At 40.3% G+C, this 24,035-nt stretch overlaps 4 non-coding genes across 4 annotated transcripts; 3 read left to right on the top strand and 1 right to left on the bottom strand.

Annotated features, from left to right (window-relative positions):
• Positions 1–2,687: 2,687 nt before the first annotated feature.
• TRNAL-CAA (transfer RNA leucine (anticodon CAA)) lies at positions 2,688–2,795 on the top strand. Its single transcript has 2 exons — positions 2,688–2,725; positions 2,750–2,795. It is a non-coding gene; the product is annotated as a tRNA-Leu (tRNA).
• Positions 2,796–5,197: 2,402 nt separating this feature from the next.
• On the bottom strand, positions 5,198–5,304 carry TRNAL-CAA (transfer RNA leucine (anticodon CAA)). The gene is made up of 2 exons: positions 5,267–5,304; positions 5,198–5,243 (listed from the first exon to the last, which is right to left on the bottom strand). It is a non-coding gene; the product is annotated as a tRNA-Leu (tRNA).
• A 6,100-nt stretch (positions 5,305–11,404) lies between these two features.
• On the top strand, positions 11,405–11,477 carry TRNAT-CGU (transfer RNA threonine (anticodon CGU)). The gene has a single exon. It is a non-coding gene; the product is annotated as a tRNA-Thr (tRNA).
• Positions 11,478–15,205: 3,728 nt separating this feature from the next.
• On the top strand, positions 15,206–15,299 carry TRNAI-UAU (transfer RNA isoleucine (anticodon UAU)). Its single transcript has 2 exons — positions 15,206–15,243; positions 15,264–15,299. It is a non-coding gene; the product is annotated as a tRNA-Ile (tRNA).
• The last annotated feature ends 8,736 nt before the right edge of the window (positions 15,300–24,035 follow it).

Genomic DNA, 24,035 nt, shown 5'->3' with positions numbered 1-24,035 from the left:
ATACTTTTGAGAATTGTCACTTGAAGAATTAAGGGAGATATGAAGCCCACGGTGATTTACCATAGCTGGATTCTTTGTTCACACTTCAGCAGACAACACCTGTTACCTGTTTATTCAAAACCAGATTCCTCTCCTTTCATTTTCATGGTTATATGCCACATTCTTTTGTATGATTTGTACTGCTCTCCCTCTCTCTTTTTTAAGTCTTGGACATCAAAAGTGTTGTTTACTGGAGAGATGAAACATTTAAGTGGATTTTTATGAAAATAGATTATCAATGCTCCAAACACCTTAGGAACCAGAAATCATCATTTTCCAAGGGCAGAGAGAACTCGCGTTTCTTAAGATGAACCTAGCCACCAATATTCAAAATCAAGAAGTGTGATTTTTGCTGCACAAGTCTACCTCAGAAGATGATTGATCAATCCTATTCTGAGCTGTTCTTTCCTTCTCATATCCCCTCTGAATTCTGCAGGGCTCTGATCTTACCTTTTTTTTTTTTTCCCCTCTCTGCTACACAAGCTGCAAATTTTGTCTTAACCTCTTTCTTAAGACAGAAACCATGGAATCATCACTTCCTCCGATATTTTCATTCCCAGTAACCTCCCCAACTACATTAACAGAATAAAATTACCACCTTCAAAAAGAGAATCATTGGCCCAAGGTCTTGTAAGCCAAAAATTTTTAGTCCTGAGTGTTCTCCCAGGAAGACCTTAGAAGGAAGGTTTGTAAATTCAATGAGGTACTATTGGGGTCCGGGCCTTGGTGGTGTTAATGGCCTTCTATAAAACTCTTCAGAAGCTCAATGCAGACTTTTTTTTTTTGTAGTCATCTGAACTGAATTGTACAGAATTGACCATGAAGTGAATTTTATTCCAGGGAGGAGACAAAATATAAACATTTAAAGGATACCAATGAAGAATATATTTAGGAACCAAAGGTATAAAAGAACTTTGAAATAAAACAGAAAAATCCAACTATAAAGACAAAGATTGACAACTGTGACTATATTAAAATCAAGATATTTTCATTAAAAATATCATACATAATTCCACACTCAAGGAATGGGACTATGTTCATCTTATATTTGTTTGGAAGTTGAGTTTTCAACTTTTTATCTGATTAATAACAGCAATATGTTTGGAGAGTTTAAAAGAGGGAGAAAGAAGTCATGAGTAGGATGTCAAGAGCTAAATGACAGAGGATTTGACTAAGAGGAAGGGGGAGGCTGTTAAGTTTGAAAGATCATTAATTGGCAGAAAAGGAGGACTCAGCATGTTTTCTAAGTGTTTGGAAATTGGGACACCACAATTCAGAAAAGGCAAATTTGGTTTGTTGGGAATTTGGTTTGTTGCAAAACTGTCTAAATGCCAGAGGTTACAAATAGAAACATGAAGGTGAATGGTCTTCTGAGTGACTGCTACTTGTCACATGGTTTGCTAGGGAAAGCACCTACATAAATTTTTTTAAACTCTCAACAATCTTGAGGTAGGGATTGCCCTCTAAATTTACATATGAAAGAAATGTTCACAGATGTCAAAATAATGTAAAATATCAAAACATCACACTTTGGTAAATGATGAAGCTTGAATTCAAACATACACACATGATTCAAGATCCTCATGTTTTCTCCTAATCTGCATTGCCTTTAAAAAAGTATTTCAGATTTTCTACATGAAGACCAAAAACAGAGCAAAAGAAGCAACTCACTTCTGATCGATGTGCACACAAAATGGATCTTTAAATAGCTGTTTGCTGGTTCATGCATATGTGTTTGAGTTGCCTTCTGCAGGCAATGAAAAGTTTCTGAAGTCTGTTAGTTTGGAAGAATAACTAAAAACTATTATCAGACAGAATAGAAAGAAAACATTGGATGAACACCTCTCACCTTAGGGAGATTTTTAACCACAACAACAACAACATTTTTAAAAACTCAGTAGAGACTTTACACCAAGACCAAGACCTTATTCTAGTCCTCCGTGCTCTATGTTTCTCTTTTTTATGAGTCTTATAATAAACCACGTCCTGACTCTTCACTTCACATCCCTTCTTTAAGCACAGACTGAAAGAATGCAAAGGGGAAGATAAGTTAGAGCGAGAGAAAAATAGCAACATAAGGAAAGGGAAGAGAGGAGAGGGGAGAAAGCAGTGGACCTTGCAGGAACTGTGACGATGGGGAGAAAGCAGTGGACCTTGCAGGAACTGTGACGATGCTGAAAATATTATTGTATAGGGACCTGAAGTCTCACACACAGACCCAGTCCCCATTAATAAAACTTGTTAAGATAAAATACTGTGAGATACTGTGAGCACTGGGCAAAGCTCCTGAAAGACAATAGCTTGCAACACATGCTGTATAAAATCTGTATCCTGAAAGGATTTGTATCCTAAATCCTCTGTTTCTTAAGGTTGCTCGTGTAATGTGTAACTCATGGTCAGCAGGGATGGAGTGGGAGAAAAAGACTCAAGGTACGTGAGGTGGGTTCCCAGTCTTCAAAGCAGCATCAACTCTGTCTCCCAGCGCGCCTCTTTACCATAAAATTACTACTCTCTTGTCTTTTGGCTTTGCAGATAATTCTTGGTTTATTCCTGTAATTTCCAGAAATAACTTGTTCCTTTCCTTTTCTTCTCAGAACAGGCTTCAGTCATTGACTGAGTTGTTACTACTGAGATCTTGTCAGTGTCATGTCAGGATGGCCGAGTGGTCTAAGGCGCCAGACTCAAGATTCTATCTTCCCTCTCTTGGGACTTCTGGTCTCCAAATGGAGGCGTGGGTTCGAATCCCACTTCTGACAAGACTCAGTTTTGTTCTTGGCACACGTGTCTTTCATCTCACCCTTGCCTTTCCACCTTGAGTATCCTCCCTTATTCTGTAGTTGGGTTCTTTCTATCTCTAAAGACAGTCCCCACCAGCAGCTCCACCCAGGTCTATACTCAGGAAGGTCCTGGTATCCCTGCAAGAGACACTAATAAGTCATCTCTACAACCACCAGCCAAGCATCTGACAAATGGAAATTCCCAATTAGAGAACCTGGAGTATTCCCACACACAACTGGGCACATTAAAAAAAAATCTCTTTGCCACCGATGACTCTCTCTTCCCAGAGAGAAAGAGGCAGTGGATTACCATTTGAAGGTTGTCCCTTACTCTGTCAGCTTGTTTATCTTAATGAAACCCAGGAACTTGACTTAATATCAAAAATACAAAGTAACCAGAAAGCCCTCCCTTTCCTAGAGAGACCTCAAGCCAGACTGTTATGCTCTGGGGGAACATGGCCTCACCACTGGCAAATCAAACAATGTTCTGCATGACCACACCAATGAAAAGGACCCAGACTTTCTTAGTGGTAGCTCAACTTAAGAAGCTCCCACACAGTCCTAGTTTTTTCCAGTGGGAAAGTTACTGGAAAATTCACTGCTTTTCCCCACATGGAGGAACTGAAAGAAACAAAATGGAAGCAATAATAATAATACTAATAAACCCCACTGGAATCAGTTTGTAGCCTTTGTATTTTCATATTAGTGAGAAAGATATCCAAAAGAGTAAGTACACAGTTTCTGGTTTGCCTTTTGATTAAAAGACAGCATCACAGTACCTATGGTACCATCTCCAAGGTTAAGTAAGAAATGACACATTGGGGAAAGTGGCAAACTCTCAGACCATCATTTCCTAAGTTTTTACAAATCAAGCTCTGTAACAGTTTCCTGGCTAGAAGAAGGATCCTCAGAGCTTAGTACTCAGCATCCTGCCCACGTGTTGGATACTTTATAAAGGGGAGAAAACATTTTTAAATGATTTTTATTTTATTTTACTTTTTAGATTTCCCCATTTAGCTCAAAATATACTAGGAATGTATTGGAACAGAAGATAAAACCAGTTACAGGAAAATAAACAGTCTCAATCTGAAACAATGGTTGGAAGAAGATGGAAATGGAGAAGGGAGAAAAATAATTTGGAATTTCATGATTTCAGGGGAAATGCAGGACAGGAAAGAGTGGTGGATGTTTAGGAATCTGCAGAGGTGAGAGTGAAAAAAGTGAAATTTAATGATGGGAAAGTGATTTGGGGTTCAAAAGGATAATTAATCACCCTCAGTAGTTCAGGGCTCATTTTGGTTATTGGTCCATGCATACTTTGTTTCAGAAACACTTTTTCTTTTTTTTTTAGAAACACTTTTTCTTTGTCACAACCTGTATCTATCTCTTTCTTCTCCCCCAAACATATAGATCCTCTCTGAAGGATTTAATGTTCTTTAGAAAAGAAATTACCCTCAAAAAAAGTGCTGTTGATTTGTGTGATTTTCATTGGCACTGTTAATCCTGATATTTTTTTATTTTACTCAACACAGTTTGAAAAATCTATTGTCTTGCTACATTCACATCTGCTCCTATGTGCAGCTGCTACATAGTATGAAATTCATGGGTGGCCACTGAAGTATACCTGGTGGATATCTAGCTTGCCTGTAATAATGTGGTACTGCAAAATCCTACACTTACACAAGGCCAACCATGGAGTTGAGCTGGAATCTCACTGAGGTACATTCCTAGGAGGAAGATTGCTGTGTAATGATTTAAAAGCTATACGGGAAGAAAAATTCATTTAATGTCAAAGCTGCAAAATTTGGAAGTCTTAACTTTAAGACCAACATCTTACCTAGCTTATGTAGCTCTTCACAGAAGGCATTTTTTTTTACCTTAATAAAAATAAAGAAAAGATATCTAAATCAAATCATTTTGAAAAGAAATCTCAGAGCGAGCTCAATTTTACTCAGTTTTAACAGTATGAGCATTTCCTTTTGATAACCTAAAAATATTTTCAGCAGTGTCATAGTCTTGAAGGACTTACCCTCTTAGATTTTAGAGATGACATAAGAAGATGACAAGGAAATACTTTGTGAGAGCTTTGTAACAGATTCTTTTCCGTGTACAGTAAAGCGGTGAGGATTTCATTCATTCTCTCCACAATAAACACCCAACATCCAAATGTGGATGACTCATCAGTTGACTCACTAAGGAAAAGACCAGAAGTTGTTATGATACTTTTTTTCTAGGAGGAGGGGATCTCAGAAGGCAGTACTGAAAGTTACTTCCACATGATTCTGAAAGTATTCCAGGATTCTTTGACCGGGGAATTCTCACTTTCGAATATTGGTCAGGGCCCGGAAATATCTGAACGTCGTAAGAACAAAATGAAGATGTGTCAGAAGTGGGATTCGAACCCACGCCTCCATTCGGAGACCAGAAGCCCCAAAGGCGGGAAGCAGAAGCTTGAGTCTGGCGCCTTAGACCACTCGGCCATCCTGACACGTTGACCCTAGAGTTTGAAAGTGTTTTACTGTAGACTCTGAGGGGCTGGCGTATAGCTGCGTTCCAGAAGAAAAGTTTCTGAAATTTGTCGGACTGGGTGGGAGTCGTGAGTTCAGAGACTGAGAAACAGAAAGGTAGCAGAATACGAGCGTTAACGCAGACCTGAATAATTCTTTTTGCCCTGGAGACAGGGTGGTAGGGTATTGAGAGACACTGTTCCGCCCCACCCCTACCAACCAGAGCTCCCGGTCCAGTCCCCTGCCTTCCGCCCCCCGCCCGCCAGAACAGGGACCCGGCCTCACAAATTTCTTCCTCTGGCCTGGAACCCCACCTGTGACCTGGACCCCAGGGTCACTGTTTCCTTTGTGATTCAAACCTTCATTAAGCAGGTCCAGTTCGATGCTGCCTCGGGATCGGTGGAAACTTTAAGTGAATAAGTGGTCAACCCCACTGCTCTGGACGAGAGAGGGTCATTCCCCTTGTTCTCAACCCATCCAGACTCCGATTTCAGCGCCTGAAGCCGTACTTAAATCATTCATTCCACCCGTCAATGTTTTCTGCCCTGCAGGGTCGCCTGTGCTCTTCAGTAATAATCTTGCCTTTCTTCTCTCTAGAGCTCTCAGAGGCTTTCCAGGAAATATTACCCCTCTGGGGTGACCGCAGCAATTCTGAAACATAATGTTTACATTTATATGAGTGAAAATATGTTTAAGTGATGGAAAATGAAATAGACAAAGGGGGAAAAAATAAAATGCTTTTGTTGCAATGATTACTTTGGGATTAAAGGAGAGAAGAAATTAAAACCTCCAATAATTTGGAGTATCACCAAGTTTCTATAGTTAGGCTGTGAAGGTCCAAATCTATAGGACACTTAAATTAGAGAATTATCACTTTTAAATTTGTAATTTTCTCATCAATTACCCAATGCAAATGGAAAGCATCTCTTAAAAATAATGTTATTTTTTGTAGATTTTACTCTTTTTATTGTGATCATTTTTTCCCTATACTAATAATATGTTTACAAAGTATGCAATATTGAGTGTGTATTTTAACATATACATATGTTGAATTTTTGCATTAATGTTTTCTATAGCTTGAAGCATAGGTATATTTCTATACACTTTTGAAGTCTATTTATGTACTTTTTGTAGAAATGAAAACCTCTGAAAACAGGTTTAAAATATTTGGGGTACTTGAAAATGGATATTATGAAAATGTAATGTAAGCAAGAAATTACAACTGAAATATGCCATAATTCAATTTTCTTTAATATACCAATTCTTGCAGGGCCCAGCACAGTCAATATTTCATGAACCTCTGGGTAATATGTTCCCTAGACACCTGTTTAATATTAATGCAAACTTATTTTAATGTCTCAAATTTTTTTTATAAGTCCAGGGAACATTGGATAAATGAAATCTAAGGAAATAGAGGCTTCTAAGTGGTTAGAATTAAGACATTAAGAAAAAAACCTGTCATAGATTGTATTTTCTAAGAACGGCCATACCAATATATCTCATGTCATGTATTTTTCTTTTAATGCAATTTTGAGACATTCCTTCTGGAGGTGGGGGTCTATGCTCCCTCCCCTTGAATCTGGATAGACCTGTGCCTACTATGGAAGGGACGCTATGTGACTTTCCAAAGCTAGGTTGTAAAAGGTGATAGAAACTTTCAATACTTTTCTCTCAAGACATTTGTCCCCAGAACCCAACCACCATACTGTAAGGAAGCCCAAACTAAGCTACAGGGAGACACCACATGAAAAGTACCTGAGGACTCCAGCCCACAGCCAGCAACAACTGCCATACATTTGAGTAACCTATTCTTCAGATGATTTCCTCCCACTGGTCTTATAGTCTTCCACTTGAGTTTCCAGAAATCATGGAGCAGAGACAAGCTGTCCCCACTGTGCTCTGTCCAAACTCTGTGAGAACCAACAAATCTATAGAACCCAAATAAATTATAGGTGTTAAATTAAGCCATTAAGTTTTATTATGATTTGTTATGTAGCAATAGTTAGGTATGGATCAGTCTTGGTCCAATCAGGAGAGAAGAACGAATAACGACAGGAAAAGTTGTTTATTTATTTTTCCAGTTTAATTGAGATATATGTGACATATAATACTATATAAGTTTAAGGTATACAACATAATGGTTTGATATATGTATATACTGCAAAATAATTACCATAATTAGTTTAATTAACATCTATCACCTCACAAAGTTACAAATTGCTTTTCCTTGTGATGAGAACTTTTAAGATCTACTCTCTTAGTAACTTTAAAATATACAATACGGTATTGTTAACTACAGTTGTCAAGTTGTACATTATATCCCCAGAAAGTATATTGCTTATAATGAATAGGGAAAGTGTAATATATGGAATTGTTAACTAAAGATGGTGTTGGAGAAACAAGGAATTGATGAGTAAAAAGTAAAAAGAATACTAACAAATATAAGAATAGCAAATCACTACTCTTAAGACTGCTAAAGCACCTTAGGAAGTGCCCCTCACCCATGGCTGAGATAAAGCACAGAAGGAAGAGCCCTCTATACTTCACCCTACCCCTAGCTAAGATCCAGACCTTGATGGGGAAGGCTTGGGCATGATTCACTGAAGAGCAAAGAAATTTCTGTGGGGTTGTGCCAGCAGAACTTGCTTGAAATCTGCCCTCTGGAACTTGCTGACGGTCATTTTTCCAGTGCTTCTTGGAAAACTCTTCCTAGAGACGTCTCTCACTGAGAGTTCTCCACTAGAAAACACTCACGGGGGGATGCCCGCGGAGGGGAGTTGGTGGCTGCTGCTGGCTGCTGGAGCCTGAAGCAGGCGGAAGCCATGCCTGTGCAGGAGGCAGGCCCTGGGGAAGCAGCAGGCCAAGTAATGCAGGGGAACCAGGATGCAAATCTCCTTTCCCCCTGCAATGATTCTCCACTATTCTCTACTGCAGAGCTTCGGTGCCAATTAAAAGAAAATTATTTAAAGGATTCATACCATTTCCACAAAGCAGGCAAAAAGGGTGAACTTGGGACTGAGAGATAGTAAATTCATGAGTAGTGGATAATGCAAATTTTGTTACCTAAAAATGGGAACAAACTCTATAGCATGTGACTTTGGGGCTGGACACCAGACAGAAACTGGAAAGACCTTGAGAAGACTGTTACTGAAAAGTTCTGAAGACAGTTTCTTCCTGTTGCCTGTCTCATCATATTTCACTGAACTTATACATTTCTTTAAGTGCAAGAAAATCAGAGGTGAATACTGTACCTAAATATAGGATGAAATCTGTGAAAACTGCAAATCACAGACTTTCTGGGAGTTTCTGATCTTTCTTGAGACCACATCCCTTTCTTCTCTGATACTCAGGTGATGAGGAGGAGCTTCAGCAGAGAGGCCCTCCTGGACAGGCAAATTTAGGATTATGGAGAATCTGAACAAACTGGCTCCTCCAGAAGGCAGGAGGAAGACTTTTCATCCAAGAAGTTTAGGAAGTTACTGATGAGTAACAATGATAAAATTGACCTCACGTTTCTTTCACTCCCCTCACTCTCAACTTCATTAATATGTCCATTTCCTGTTTTGTTGTGTTTCTCCATATTTTTGTTTATGACACTCTAAGTCATAAGAGATCAAACTGCCAACATCCGTTGGATCATAGGAAAAGCAAAAGAATTCCAGAAAAACATCTACTTCTGCTTCATTGACTACACTAAAGCCTTTGACTGTATGGATCACAATACAAACTGTGGAAATTCTTACAGAAATGGGAATATCAGACCACCTGACCTGCCTCCTGAGAAATCTGTATGCAGGTCAAGAAGCAACAGTTGGAACTGGACATGGAGCAACAGATTGGTTCCAAATCAGGAAAGGAGTACATCAAAGCTGTATATTTTCACCCTGCTTTTTAAAAACTTATATGCAGACTACATCAGGTGAAATGCCAGTTTGATGAAGCACAAACTGTAATCAAGTTTGCCAAGAAAAATATCAATAACCTCAGATATGCAGATGACATCACCCTTATGGCAAAAAGCAAAGAGGAGCTAAAGAGCCTCTTGATGAAAGTGAAAGAAGAGATTGAAAAAGCTGGCTTAAAACTAAACATTCAAAAAACTAAAATAATGGCACCTGGTCCCATCATTTCATGGCAAATAGATGTGAAAACAATGGAAACAGTGAGAGACTTTATTTTCTTGGGCTCCAGAATCACTGTAGATGGTGACTGATGTGAGAGTTGTACCATAAAGAAAGCTGAGCGCCAAAGAATTGATGCTTTTGAACTGTGGTGTTGGAGAAGATTCTTGAGAGTCCCTGGGACTGCAAGGAATTAAAACCAGTCAATCCTAAAGGAAATCAATCAGTCCTGAATATTCATTGGAAGGACTGATGCTGAAGCTGAAGCTCCAATACTTTGGCCACCTGATGTGAAGAACTGACTCCTTGGGAAAAACCCTGATGCTGGAAAAGATTGAAGGCAGGAGGAGAAGGGGACAACAGAGGATGAGATGGTTGGATGGCTTCACTGACTCAATGGACATGAGTTTGAGCAAGCTCCAGGAGCTGGTGATGGATAGGGAAGCCTGGTGTGCTGCAGTCTATGGGGCTGCAAAGAGTCGGACCCGACTGAGTGGCTGAACTGAGGTCATAGGAACATTTTTTTGCCCATATGTGACTTTGGAGAGAGGGAGGTAGAGTGTGTTACCTTTTTACCCAGTGAGACTTTTAAGAGAGCGGGCTGGCTGGCTTTTCATAGATTCTGCAGCTTCTCCTCTGAATGATGGGAGAGCTGTATTTCAGACTGCGACCAAAGCATAGAAACTGGATTCCCCACTTCACCAATGAATCTTATTTTGCTGAGTTGTTTTTAACGAGTTACTTGAATTTGCCGGTAGTCGACTTGCTTTTGGTTTTGCTTTTTGTTTTTAATTAAGAGTCATTTTTTAATGAGCCAGCTATCAAATCCTGAAAGTAGACAGGAAAACAATCCTTGCTTTCTGTCAGGAGCACAGGGTCTCTGATATGGGACTGGAGACCTAGGATTTGTAGTTGAATTTTCTTCCTCACCAGGTCTCTTTACATTATTGCTGTTGCTGGCCTGAGCTGAGTCCTTAAACAGATTGTGTGTGTGTGTGTGTGTGTGTGTGTCCCTCGCAGCCCTTTTGTGTGCTCAGTGTCTGACTCAGGGATCAGTGTGCTCATATTTATATGTGTGTGACTTTGGGTGCTCAGTGCACTCCTGTCTGACTCTTTGTGATCCCATGGACTGCCAGGCTCCTCTGTTCATCGGATTTCCCCGGCGAGAAGACTGGAGTGGGTTGCCGTTTCCTTCTCTACGCAGTTCCTTTACCTGGGTGGAAATTAACAAATTTTCTGATATCTTTGCCACAGCTTCTTTAGACAGAGTTTTTGTATTTGGATTTCAGCCATACCCAGTGGGGAAGGAGAAACAGAGCACTTTCTTTACGCCCTGGATCGAGGCTTTAAAAGGTATTTCAGCCTCAAAGACAAGGCTACAAACAGGCAGAGCCTCTCTTCGGCTTCAGTTTCAGGGAGGTCGTTCCATTTTCTTGTTCCTGCTGACCTCTTCCTTATCCTCAAATCTCAGTCTCCCTTCTGATAACTGATATCGAGGAATTTGAGAGAGATCTCGGGTGTTTTCCTGCAAGGCTCTAAGAAATGAAGCCTGGAAAATCAGTGCGGAATATACTGCAGAGCAGAGGGCGTGACTGTAACTAAAATCAAGTGTCCCCGCAGCCCTCACCCGGAAACCTCGCATCTTAGCGGATGGGCAAGCTGTTCATTCCCCACTCTCGTCAACGTGCAACCTCTGACCCTCGACTGCTCTGGATTTTCAGGCAAAACTCTCAGAGGTGGATTAGGGGTCCTGTATTTCCTTTGTCAAAAGCCAATCGAACATGATGTTAAAACTATCAGAGAGTGAGGGAATTTGTTTGACCACAGATCAGAAAATCGAAAAGGGGTTGATAATAGGGTGTCAAATTTTCCAGAAACCAATCAAAATAAAGCAATGAAACCCTAACGATTTCAGTATATAATCTGGTTTAAGACAAGGAGTTAAAAACGGAACTGCCGGGGCTCCGTAGCTCAGGGGTTAGAGCACTGGTCTCGTAAACCAGGGGTCGTGAGTTCGAATCTCACTGGAGCCTTGGGCCGCTGCTTTTAGAGAAAACACATGACACAAATAAAGTTGTTGTGATATATGAATTCTTGATATCTGAAATTCAGGTGTGGAAAATTTCATTTGAAATGCCACCAATACAATTGATACCAATACATGCTTTTTGACGTGAAGAGCCGACCCATTGGAAAAGACCCTGGTGCTGGGAGAGATTGAAGGCAAAAGGAGAAAGTGCGGCAGAGGATGAAATGGTTAGATAGCGTCAGTGACTCAACGGACCTGAGTCTGGGCAATCTCCGGGAGACAATGTAGGACAGAGAACCCTGGCGTGCTGCAGTCCATGGGATCGCAAAGAGTCGGACACGACTTAATGACTGAACAACAACAAGCCTTTTAATAAACCAATTTCTATTGTGATTCAATTTGTTGTAACCTGTAGTCCTGACTAACTTAGGTGTTATAAGCCTAAAGAGATATTGTAATTATCGATTTTATCATACTTACTTAATGGAGTCTAAGCTTCCTTGAAGACAAGAGTCATATCTTGTTTCATATTGTATCTCAGAGCTAGATACAATAGAAAACTCAAAAACTGAAAAAGCAAAGAGAATAAGGACTGAAAAAAACAAGAACAGAGTGTTCAAAGGCTGCAGTACAACTAGAAAAGATGTAACATTTAAGTAAGGGGAACTCGAGAAGGAGAAGAGAGAAAGTAAGAGAAGAAATATTTGAGAGAATAATGACTGGGAATTTTCCTAAAATTAATGTCAGACACCTAACCACAGGTTGAGGAAGCTCAGAGAACACCAAGAATATATAACAAGACTACAACTAGCCACTTAATTTTTAAACTACAGAAAATAAAAGATAAAATCCTGAAAGAAGTTAGAGGGAAAAACATCTTACCCATACAGAACCAGAGATAAGAATTATATCAGATTGCTCCTCAGAAACCATGCAAGCAAGAAGACAGTGAAGTTAAATATTTAAAATTTTGATGGGGAAAAAAAAAAAAACAACCCAGAATTTTGTACCCTGCAAAGTTATCCTTCAGAAGCAACAAAAATACTTTCTAAGACCAACAAAACTTTAGGGAATTTGTTGCTAGAAGACCTGCCTTGCAAAAACAATCAAACAAACAAAAAACATGCTAAAAGGACTTCTTAAGAAGGATGGAAAAAAAAAAAATAAGATCAGAAACTCAGGTCTATATAGACAAAGGAAAAGCACCAAAGAAGAAAAGTGAAGGTACAATAAAAACTTGTATTTTTCTTATTCTTAATTGATTTACTATATAACAGTTTGTTCAAAATAATAGTATTAACTAAGTATTTGATTATGTATGCTTATTTATATACCACACACCTCTCTCTATGTATATTTGCTTGTGTATATCTGTATATATGTGACATGAATGACAGCAATGATACAAGGTACAGTAGAGAGGAATTGGGATTATTTTGTTGTTATAAGGTACTCACACTATTCAGGACATGATATAGTGCTATTAGTGTTATCTGAAAGTAGACTTGGATTAGTTGTAAATATATATTGCAAACTACTGAAAAAAGTAAAAGACGTGTAACTGTATGCAAAGATAGAAGAGAAAATAGAATCATATAGATGCACAATTAAAACCTGAAAAGTGTAGATGACAAAAGTAGGAAGAAAGAACAATGGTGGTAAATAGAAGCCAATAATGACTTAGTCAGTATTAATCCAACCACATCATTAATTACTCTGAATATTAATGGTCTAAGTATGTCAATTATATAAGGGGATTATTATCAAGAAGACAAGAAATAACAAATGTTGGTGAGGGTGCTGAGAAAAGGAAACCCTTCTGCACTGTAAGTGGAAATGTAAACTTATGCACTCACTGTGGAAAACAGCATGGAGACTTCTAAAAAAATTGAAAATAGAACTACCATATGATCCAGCAAATTCATTTTTGGATATTTATCTGGAATTTGAAGGAAACATCCACTTTGACGAACTAAATCAAGTTGACCCAGAGAAAGGAATCCAGAGAGAGAGATACTCCAAACTTTCTGTCTTCTCTCATTCTCTTTGCTCCCTCAACTGAAACTCAAGATGAAGTTGCAGGGCAAGGGAACCCAAATTGTGGTGGGTGCAGGCCAGACTTCCATACAAAGAAGAGCAGGCAGAAATCAGAAGTTTTTTTTTTTTTTTTAACGTTAACAATTTCAAGCACTTGGCTTTCTATCTACATTTTCCTTCATGCACCATGATTTTATGCTTATAATGCCGACGTTGTGTTAATGAAAGTCAGTTTAATATCTAGTGACATATTGTGAGTCTTGTAAGTTTTCATCTCTTAAGAATAGCTCCGAAGACACTAGTTCTTCTTGTCTAGATTCAGACTTGGAACACAGCACATGAGTGCTAAGATGTGGTTTATATAAATCACTTAGAAAAATGTCTGGCCAATGATAAGCTCCATCCAACTTGTGGCTGCTATTGTTGTTTAGATGAATGCCCTGTTCAGGCAGAGCTCCAGGCCTCTGTGGTGGGAATGTAGGAGGAGATCATGTGGTGAGATGGTCATTACTAAAGGGCTATGTCGCTTCTCACTACTCCTTAATTTAAGGTGTGTTTAAAAAACACGTAATGATCCAGTACAGCAATGCAACAGACGCCGAAATATGGAAACAGTTCTCTCCCCTCGCACTCCTTTCTGCATCTGAATGGAGATATTTGGTCACTGGTCTAGTACTCTCAGTCCTGTTTGTTAAGTCCCGTGTGGACAGGAATAGTCAGGCTATTCCATTATTTACCCAATTCTCCTTCTCACTGACAGGAATTCTTCCATAAAAGCCTAAAAGCCTCATATCTGGTGTGTATGTACCAGCTGCGATTACCCTACGCCAAAAACAAACAAGCACATAACAAACAAAATTGGCCTTTATAATGAGATGCCCCAGGCAGAAAATGAAGATCCTGGGTGGCCAAACTGGGTTTGCCTCTACTGTCCTGGATTGTAGAGGCCAACTACCTGCAATGAACCTCGAAAGAAGGTCAAAGCTGGTGGAGGAGCAGGGTGGGAGTGGGGGTGGGGGACACCACCTCAATCTCCATTTGTAACACGCGGCCCAAAGGAGCCGTTTCCGCTCTGGTTGTTTTCCCGCAGGAGATGCCGGACCAGCTGGCTGTATGACTTCAAATGAGGTTTGCAAGCAGGCTCGGGAAGGATTTAGGGGAACCTGGAGGCACAGCCTGGAGATGCTGGACAGCAAGGTGGATAGTTCCGCCAGAAGCGCAGCGGGTGCTGGGAAACCCGCGGGGCCAGAACTGGGCTGGCTCTGCTTCTCTGGGTCCTGATCTGGTAGGAAGCATCACGGACCAGCCAGGCGGTGTGCGGTGATGCCATGCCTCAGTCAAATAGCCCTTGTCTTCCACGGAAATCGTTCCTTTCTTGGAGTCAAGGCGAGGGGGAACCAGAGTCCGCCCGTCCTTTCTCCTCAACCTTCTCTCGGGGCTTCTGAAAGGAGCATCCCCGAACCCCTGGGAAATGCTGATCCTCGCTGGCCCAGAGGAAGGATCACAAACACGCTTGCGGAAGAGATGGAAGTGTCTCGATCAAAGTGTCTCTGCCAGGCCAACCGCGGCTGAGGAGGGTGGGGAGAAGAGGGTCCCCAGCAGTGCCGCGCGTTCCCGCTCTGCTTGTCTCGGGGATCCGGCGCGCCGGTCGCTCGTGGCTCTGTAGAGTGCGCACCGAGAGCGAAGGGAAAGCATGCTCCAGTGGCGCAATCGGTTAGCGCGCGGTACTTATACAGCAGTATATGTGCGGGTGATGCCGAGGTTGTGAGTTCGAGCCTCACCTGGAGCATGTTTTCTTCCCTTTATGGTTTCAGTCTCTTTTCACTCTAATGCTTTCCTTCCCTCCTCTTTAAAGGTAAAAGCTAAAAAGAGGCTGTTACGTTTTCCAAGGTGAGAACGCAGATATTCTCATGATTAAGGAGAATATTTGGTCGTTTTCAAACACAAAGAAATCACAAGCCGAAAGGAGGCAAATTGAGCCCATTCAAGCATATTCATTCGATTCTCCTCTGTTAGGAGGTCTTAAAGTCAGGTTGTACAGCTTCGAATGAGTCTCCCTCATCCTTTCCTCGCTCCTAGTATAAAACCATTTCTCAAATCTTTGGGAACTGAGCACGGAAGAGGACAACCTGGTTCTTACGCTCTGCCATTTCGTGCAGCTGTCACAGGGGCTCAAGAATGACCAGAAGCTACGCGCAGGCATCTTAACTTTGAGTTCCATAAGATGTGCAGTGAGGTTGCTGAACTTCATCTGTGAAATATAAATGTGCTTAAGTCGAACTCCACCGCCTACTTTATATAAACCAGACTGGGGAACAAAATTTATCTCCCCCTGCAATGAAACATAGGTGGCTGGGTATGTATTTCTTCCTAATTTCATCAGAAAATAAACGACCTTTTTTGGAAAAACGACATTCATCTGGAGGCTGTGTCTGAAATAAATGATCGTATGTTGCTCTACTTTTATCCAGTCTCTCCTGGATTTCATTGTTTCACAGGGCCTTCCTTCTCCTTTGTCTCTTACAAATGGTTATAGCCCACAGTTTCATCTCAATTTTTTTCTTACCTACTGATATACACATTTTTTGTATTATATTCGTTCCCTTAATTATAGCATCTTTCCAAATACCAATGATTTTAAGATTTCTTTCCCATCCAGTCCCCTCATTTGAATCAAGACCTATGCCTCCTACTGCCTACTGGATATTTCTGTCTAGACATTCCTGCAAGTCTGTAACAGCAACACATGGGGAAATCATCAAAATCAAATCCACTCCCTCTCCTGTACACTTTATCTCAAAGGCAGCCATTCAGCAAATACTTGATACCTGCTTTTTGCCAGATCCACTCTAGATGCTGAGATTACTGTAGTGAAAAAAAAAAAAAAAAAATCAAATCTCTATTCTCTAGAACCTAAGTTCTAGTAGGGAGAAATAAGCAATGAACAACTGAACATAAATATATTTATATATAGTTAGACAAAGTGGTAATAAGTTTATAGCAAAAAACAAAAATAGGATAAGAGGGATCAAGGATACCAGGGAATATGCTGGGAGTGCTATGTGATATAAGGTTGTTAGAGAAGGCCTGTCTAAGCAGTGACATTTAAGCAGAAACCTGAAGGAAATAAGGGAGAAAGTCTTGGATATATATGGTGAAAGACAGGTACGGACAGAGGTAAGAACAAAGGCAAAAGTCAAGCTATGGGAATGGCCCCATGAGCATAGTTAGAGAAGAAAAAGGAAAAAAGGTTGCCCCAGCACATAGTAAATCTACATATGAATCTTCAAGTTGCAGAACTTTCAAAAATGCCAACATGCATTCACTTGTCCAGTCACGAGTTAGTTCACTTGTCTGGCTTACGCTGTCACACGCGTGCCTCCTCTACAAGTGGTCGCGCTTTTGTGTCCTTTCTCGTACAGTACTGTATGGAGTACAGTATCTTTCTTCCAAGTCCAGGATGTCCAGAAGCAAGTGTAAAAGCATCGGTGATGTATCCGGTGCTGCTAAGAAGCACCAGGAATGGGAGGCCCAGAAAAAGGAAGAAGAGAGATAAGAAGACGAAGTAACTGAAGTGATTCATGATGCAGGAAATGGCAAGGCGGACCTCCTTTATTTGGACCTTCTCCTTTATTGAGGAAGCACTGTGATTCATGGGGTCTCAAAGAGTCGGACACGACTGAGCAACTGAACTGAAAGTTAGCTTTTGAGCACAGGACTTGAATCTATAATGGTTCACTGCCGGAATCCAGCCCCGGCGGGTCCAGGAATACCCGAGGGATGAATGGCGTCGGCGAAAAGAAGTGCACGGACTCTGGTTGCAATGCAAGAACTCGTCTGTTTATTTTTTAACAGCTCAGATTATATAGAATCGTTTTTCTTGCCTCCCCCTTACCATCACCTCATGTTACATCAGATGTTGGTTTCATACTCCCGTCAATATTTTCCCTCATATCTTTTCCAATGACTTCATCTGGAACAATCCCGATTACAGGGTTTTTTCCTTGAATGTTCCATACATAGTCTTCTTGCCTCCATGGCCTAACATTTTCACTCTGACAAAAACAATGTTCCATAGATTCCAGATATAGTATGAATTCTTTGGATAATAAAACAATACATGGGAAGGGTTACAAAAACATGTTTGACATTTCTGAGAATAGTACCATGTGAGAATCCTGACATTTTTCTTTGTCTAAGACCACAAAACCTCAGTCTACAATCTTTAACTATGAAGCAGCAAAACACCTCCAAAGCAGCAAAACACCTCTATTAATAGTGAGGTAATGGCAGTGAGGCTGGTTAATATAAATCTTTTATACTGTTGAAATCTCATGTTACACATTTTCTAATTCTACAAAAATACCCATCATATTCTATGTTTATTAAGGGAATAGAAACAGTGGACAAATAGCAGCACTGAAATAGCAACAATGAAAACTCTCTTGACCAAAGAGCAAGTAAACTGAAGCAGTGCATCTACTTCTGAATCTAAATGTCTCTACTCTTTTCTAATCTAGAACATTATAATCTTCTAAGCAAGCAGCCAAACTATGCCTGTGGCCCTTTCCTTATTTCTGCCCATAGCCATACCCTAGGCTTGGGCTATTCCAGGGAGGCCTGATTACTACATATTATGTTTCCAAGATTTAGTAGAAAGCACAATAACAGTAGGACAGAAAGAGAAAGGGGACAAACTGGATCCCCGGGGCGACCCCGAGGGGAGGAGCTGCCTTGCAGGTTCCTCTCTCGTCCGGTGACCTTGTCACGGCCTGGGCACATCCTGGCGGCTCCCGACACTACACAAAGGATGTAGCAGCCGTTCAGAAAGCAATACTGTGCTACCATGTCATTTATGGTGAGAAAAGAAGGAGCTACTACCTAGACATCACTGGATCATCTTTTAAAAGAGGGTAGATAAAATTGAATTCAGCAAGGAATCAGAACTTATGTCTTCAACGTCAGGCATGAGTGACACTGCACCTTGCCCTCCGTCTCCTGTTGCTGACAATCCTTCAGCTCTGCCATCTCCCACCTCCTCTCCCTCCTCCAGTCAGTAGTAGTATAAACCTATTACAGTACAGTACTATATGGCTGATTGTGTTAATTGGGTATCTAGGTTAACTTTGTGAACAAACTGGACTTATGGATGCACTCCTATAATGGAAGTTATTTGTATGTAGGGGACTTAATGAATTTTTCAGCAGAAGAGCCTCTTTAATACTTTTTGAAACCTTGAGCCTGACATGATATTACATAATACTAGTTAATACAGTGACCAAATGATGTTTGAGGAAACAATGTGAAAATAAAATTGCTAGAATCGCAAAGAATGTCTCCAGGGGTTATTCCTGTTTCCTGTAGTGATCTCTGGCCAATCAAGGGCTGGATTGTCTCTGATTCCCATGGCTTGATTTAGGAAATCCGTGATCACTCTGATCACATCAACTTCTGTGTAGCTAGCTGTTCAAAACAGAAAACAACAATACAGTTCTCTAACGTTTCCTTTAAAGCAAAATGTATTCATTCATGGACGGAGGGGCCTGGTGGGCTGCTGTCTATGGTGTCACACAGAGTCGGACACGACTGAAGCGACTTAGCAGCAGCAGCAGCAGGCATGAGGAGTTTTAGTTTGCAGCATTCAAACTCTTAGTTGTGGCTTGTGACATGTGACCAAGGATCAAGTTGGGACCCCCCACATAGGGAGTGCGGTCTTACCCCTAGACCACCTGGGAAGTCCCTCAGGTCTCTTTTCTGGTAAGACATTTATATACAATAAGATTCACGCATTTTAAGTGTAGAGTTTGATGGATTTTGATAATTGTATTAATTTTCTATTGCTTCTGTAACAAATTAGGACAAACTTAATTGTTGTTGATGTTCAGTTACTAAATTGTGCCTGACTCTTTGTAACCCATGGACTGCAGCACACCAGGCTTCCCTGTCCTTCACTATCTCCTGGAGTTTGCTCAAACTCATGTCCATTGAGTTGGGAATGCCATCCAGCCATCTCATCCTCTGTAGCCCCCTTCTCTTCCTGTCCTCAATCTTTCCCAACATCAGGGTCTTTCCCAATGAGTGGGCTCTTTGCATCACATGGCCAAAGTATTGAAGCTTCAGCTTCAGCATCAGTCCTTCTGATGAATATTGATTTCCTTTAGGATTGACTTGCTTGATCTCCTCGAAGTTCAAGGGACTCTCAATAGTCTTCTCCAGCACCACAATTCAAAATCATCAGTTCTTTGGTGCTCAGTCTTCTTCATGGTCTAACTCTCACACCCATACCTTACTACTGGAAAAACCATGACTTTTGTTTTGTTTTCCATATTTTTTTATTTGTTTGCCTTGTATCTGTCTCCATCCACTAGAAGATAAGCTTCATGAGAATAGGGACTTGATCTTGTTTGTCCTCCCAGCATCTTGGGTCATGCCCATGGTGAAATACTTAGGAAGTGAAAAACTATGACTTTGACTATACAGACTATTTTTGGAAAGCAATGTTTCTGCTTTTTAATATGCTGTATAGGTTTGTCACAGCTTTTCTTCCAAGAAGCAAGAGTCTTTTAATTTCAGGGCTGTAGTCACCATTCATAGTAATTTTGTAGCCCAAGAAAATAAGATCTCTGGTTCCTCTGCCGTTTCTAAATTCAGCGTGTACATTTGCAAGTTGTTGGTTCATATACTGCTGAAGCCTAGCTTGAAGGATTTTGAGCATCACCTTGCTAGCAGTGAACTAAAATGGACAGGAATGGGTAAATTTGATGCAGATGACTATTATATCTACCACTGTAGGCAAGAATCCCTTAGAGGAAATGATGTAGCTCTCACAGTCAACAAGAGTCCAAAATGCAGTGCCTGAGTGCCATCTCAAAAATGACAGAATGATCTCAGTTTGTTTTCAAGGCAATCAACATCACAGTAATCCAAGTCTATGCCCCAATTACTAATCATTAATGCCAAAGAAGCTGAATCTGAATGGTTCTATGAAGACCTACAAGACCTTTTAGCACTAACACCAAAAAAAGATGCCCTTTTCATCATAAGAGACTGGAATGCAAAAGTAGGAAATCAAGAAATACCTGGAGTAACGGGCAAGTTTGGCCTTGGAGTACAAAATGAAGCAGGGCAAAGGTTAACAGAGTTTTGGCAAGAGAATGCCCTGGTCATAGAAAACACCCTCTTCCACCAACACAAGAGAAGACTCTACACATGGACATCACCAGTCAATACCAAAATCAGGCTGATTATATTCTTTGCAGTTGAAGATGGCAAAGCTCTATACAGTCGGCAATGACAAGATCTGGAGCTGACTATAGCTCAGATCATGAACTCCTTACTGCAAAATTCAGGCTTACATTGAAGAAAGTAGGGAAAACTACTAGGCCATTTGACCTAAATCAAATCCCTTATGATGATATAGTGGAGGTGACAATTAGATTCAAGGGATCAGATATGATGAACAGAGTGCCTGAAGAACTATGGACGGAGGTTCGTAACATTGTACAGGAGGTAGTGAGCAAAACCATCCCAAAGAAATGCAGGAAAGCAAAATGGTTGTCTGAGGAGGCCATACAAATAGCTAAGAAAAGAAGAGTAGCAAAAGGAAAAGAAGAAAGGGAAAGATACACTCAACTGAATGCAGAGTTCCAGACAATAGCAAGGAGAGCTAATAAAGCTTCTTAAGTGAACAATGCAAAGAAATAGAGGTAAACAATAGACTGGGAAAAACTAGAAATCTCTTTAACAAAACTGGAAATACCAACATTTCATGCAAAGATAGGCACCATAAAGGACAGAAACAACAAGAACCTAACAGAAGCAGAAGATATTAAGAAGAGGTGGCAAGAATACACAGAAGAACTATACAAAAAAAGGTCTTAATGACCTGGAAAACCAGGATGATGTGGTCACTCACTCACCTAGAGCCAGACATCCTGGGATGTGAAGTCAAGTGGGCCTTAGGAAGCATTACTATGAACAAAGCTAATGGAGGTGATGGAATTCCAGCTGAGCTATTTAAAATCCTAAGAGATGATGCTGTTAAAGTGCTGCCCTCAATATGTTAGCAAATTTGGAAAACTCAGCAGTGGCCACAGGACTGGGAAAGGTCAGTTTTCCTTCCTATCCCAAAGAAAGGCAATGCCAAAGAATGCTCAAACTACTGTACAATTGCCCTCATGTCAGAAACTTAGTGGCTTAGCACAAAATTCTTGTCTTGCACTTTTGTAAACCAGAAATCTAAAAAGGCTCTCACTGGACTAAAGCCAAGCTGTTGGCAAGTCTGTGTTCCTTCTGGAAATTCTCTTAGACAATTCTTTTTCTTGCTTTTTCTAGCTTCTAGAGGTGGCCCACATTCCTTAACTCTGGACCCATTCATCTTCAAAGCCAGCAATTGCATTACTCTAATCTCTGCTTCCCTTGTCACATCTTCTCTGATTCTCATCTTCTTATGTCTCTCTCTTCCACTTTTTTTAGAAAACAATTTATTCATTTATTTATTTTTGGTTGCCCTCAGTCTTTGTTCCTACCTGGAGGCATCTCTAGTTGTGGTAAGCTGGGGCTCCTCTTCATTTCTGTGTGTGGGCTTCCTTTTTTCAGTGGCTTCTCTTGTTGCTTCTCTTGACCCAGCTCTAGGCACGTGAGTTTCAGTAGTGGCAGCACGCAGTCTCAGTAGTTTTGGTCTGAAGCCTCTCTAGTCAGGTAAGTCCACAAATTTGATTACTTAGATTAAATGAGCCCATTCTTTGGAGGATATAGTAAAATTCCAGCAAGTTATATTATGTATATTGATAAACTGATTTTAAAGTATATTGAAAGATGCAAAATAACCAACAGGATACTGAAGAACAACCTGGAGAAGGAAATGGCCACCTACTCCAGTATTTTTTCCTGGAAAATTCCATGGACAGAGGAGCCTGGTGGGCTACAGTCCATGGGGTCGCAAGAGTTGGGCATGACTTAGCAGCTAAACCTCTCCCACCACTACTGAAGAACAAGGTTGAAGGTCTGACATTATCTAGCTTCAAGATTTGTTATAAAACTACAGTGATCAAGACAGTATGGAATTGGTGAAGAATAAATAAATAGATCAATGGAACAGAATAAAGAGCCTAGATATGGACCTAAACCAATCCAGTCAACTGATCTTTGATGAAGGAGCAAAGACAACTTAATAAAGCATTGTCTTTTCAACAAACAATTCAGAAACAACTACATGCAAAATAAAAATGAATCTAGACACAAATCCTATGTTGCAAATATTAAATCAAGTAGATGATGTGCATGCATGCTCAGTCTCTCATTTGTGTCTAACTCTTTGCAACCCTATGGACTATAGCCCATCAGACTCCTCTGTTCATGGGATTTTCCAGGCAAGAATACTGGAGTGGGTTGCCCTTTCAAAAGTAGATGACAGACCAAACCTAAATGTAAAATGTAAACTTTTCTAGATAACATAGGACAAAATCTAGCAGACCTCAGTTTTGGTGATAACTATTTACCACATTACCCAGCTTACATGATCTCAATTCCATGCTCAGGGGCTGAACCTGAGCCAGGGTAGTGAAAGCACTGAATCCTAATCACTAGACCATCAGGGAACTCCTGGTGATGACTTTTTAAAAAAATATTTAATTATTTGATTGTCTTATTTCCGGCATGTGGGATCCAATTCCCTCACCAGGGACTGAACCCAGACTCTGTGCATTGGGAGAAGGGAGTCTGAGCCACTGAACTACCAGGGAAGTAGTTCTACCTGGAAATGATTTTGTAGATACTATACCAAGAATATGATCTGTGAAAGAAAAAAAATTGGTAAATTAGAGTCCATTAAAATTAAAATCTTCTGCTCTGTGAAAGCCCATGGAAAGAGAATGACTGGAGAAAATGTTTACAAAATACATATCTGATGAAGGAGTTCATGATCTGAGCCATAGTCATTTATATTGAAATAATCATGTTTAAATAATAAATTAAAAAAATTAAAAAAATCCAGAATAACTATGGCAATCCAAAGTGAGAAAAACAAAACTGAGGCCCTCTATTATCAGATAATATTACTTAACTTTTAAATAATTTATTTAGTTAATTGGAGGATATTTATTTTACAGTGTTGTGTCAGTTCTGCCATACAACAACATGAACCAGCCATAGGTATACATATGTCCCCTCCATCTTGAATCTCCTTCCCACCTCCTGCCCCATACCACCCCTCTAGGCTATCACAGAGCACCAGGTTGAGCTCCTTGCATCGTATAGCAAATTCCCACTGGCTATCTATTTTACATGTGGTAATGTATATGTTTTAATGCTACTCTCTCAATTCTTCCCACCTTCTCCCTCCCCCACTGTGTCCACAAGTTTGTTCTCTATGTCTGTGTCTCCATTGCTGCCCTAAAAATAGGTTCATCAGTACCATTTTCCTAGATTCCATATATATTCGCTAATATATGAATTTGTTTTTCTCTTTCTGACTTCCTTCACTCTGTATAACAGGCTCTAGGTTCATCCACCTCACTAGAACTGG

This window comes from Dama dama, chromosome 7 (assembly GCF_033118175.1).
Source record: "Dama dama isolate Ldn47 chromosome 7, ASM3311817v1, whole genome shotgun sequence".
NCBI lineage: Eukaryota > Metazoa > Chordata > Mammalia > Artiodactyla > Cervidae > Dama > Dama dama.
The sequence above is the reverse complement of the archived record's forward strand: the minus strand, read 5'-3'. Positions and strand labels throughout refer to the sequence as shown.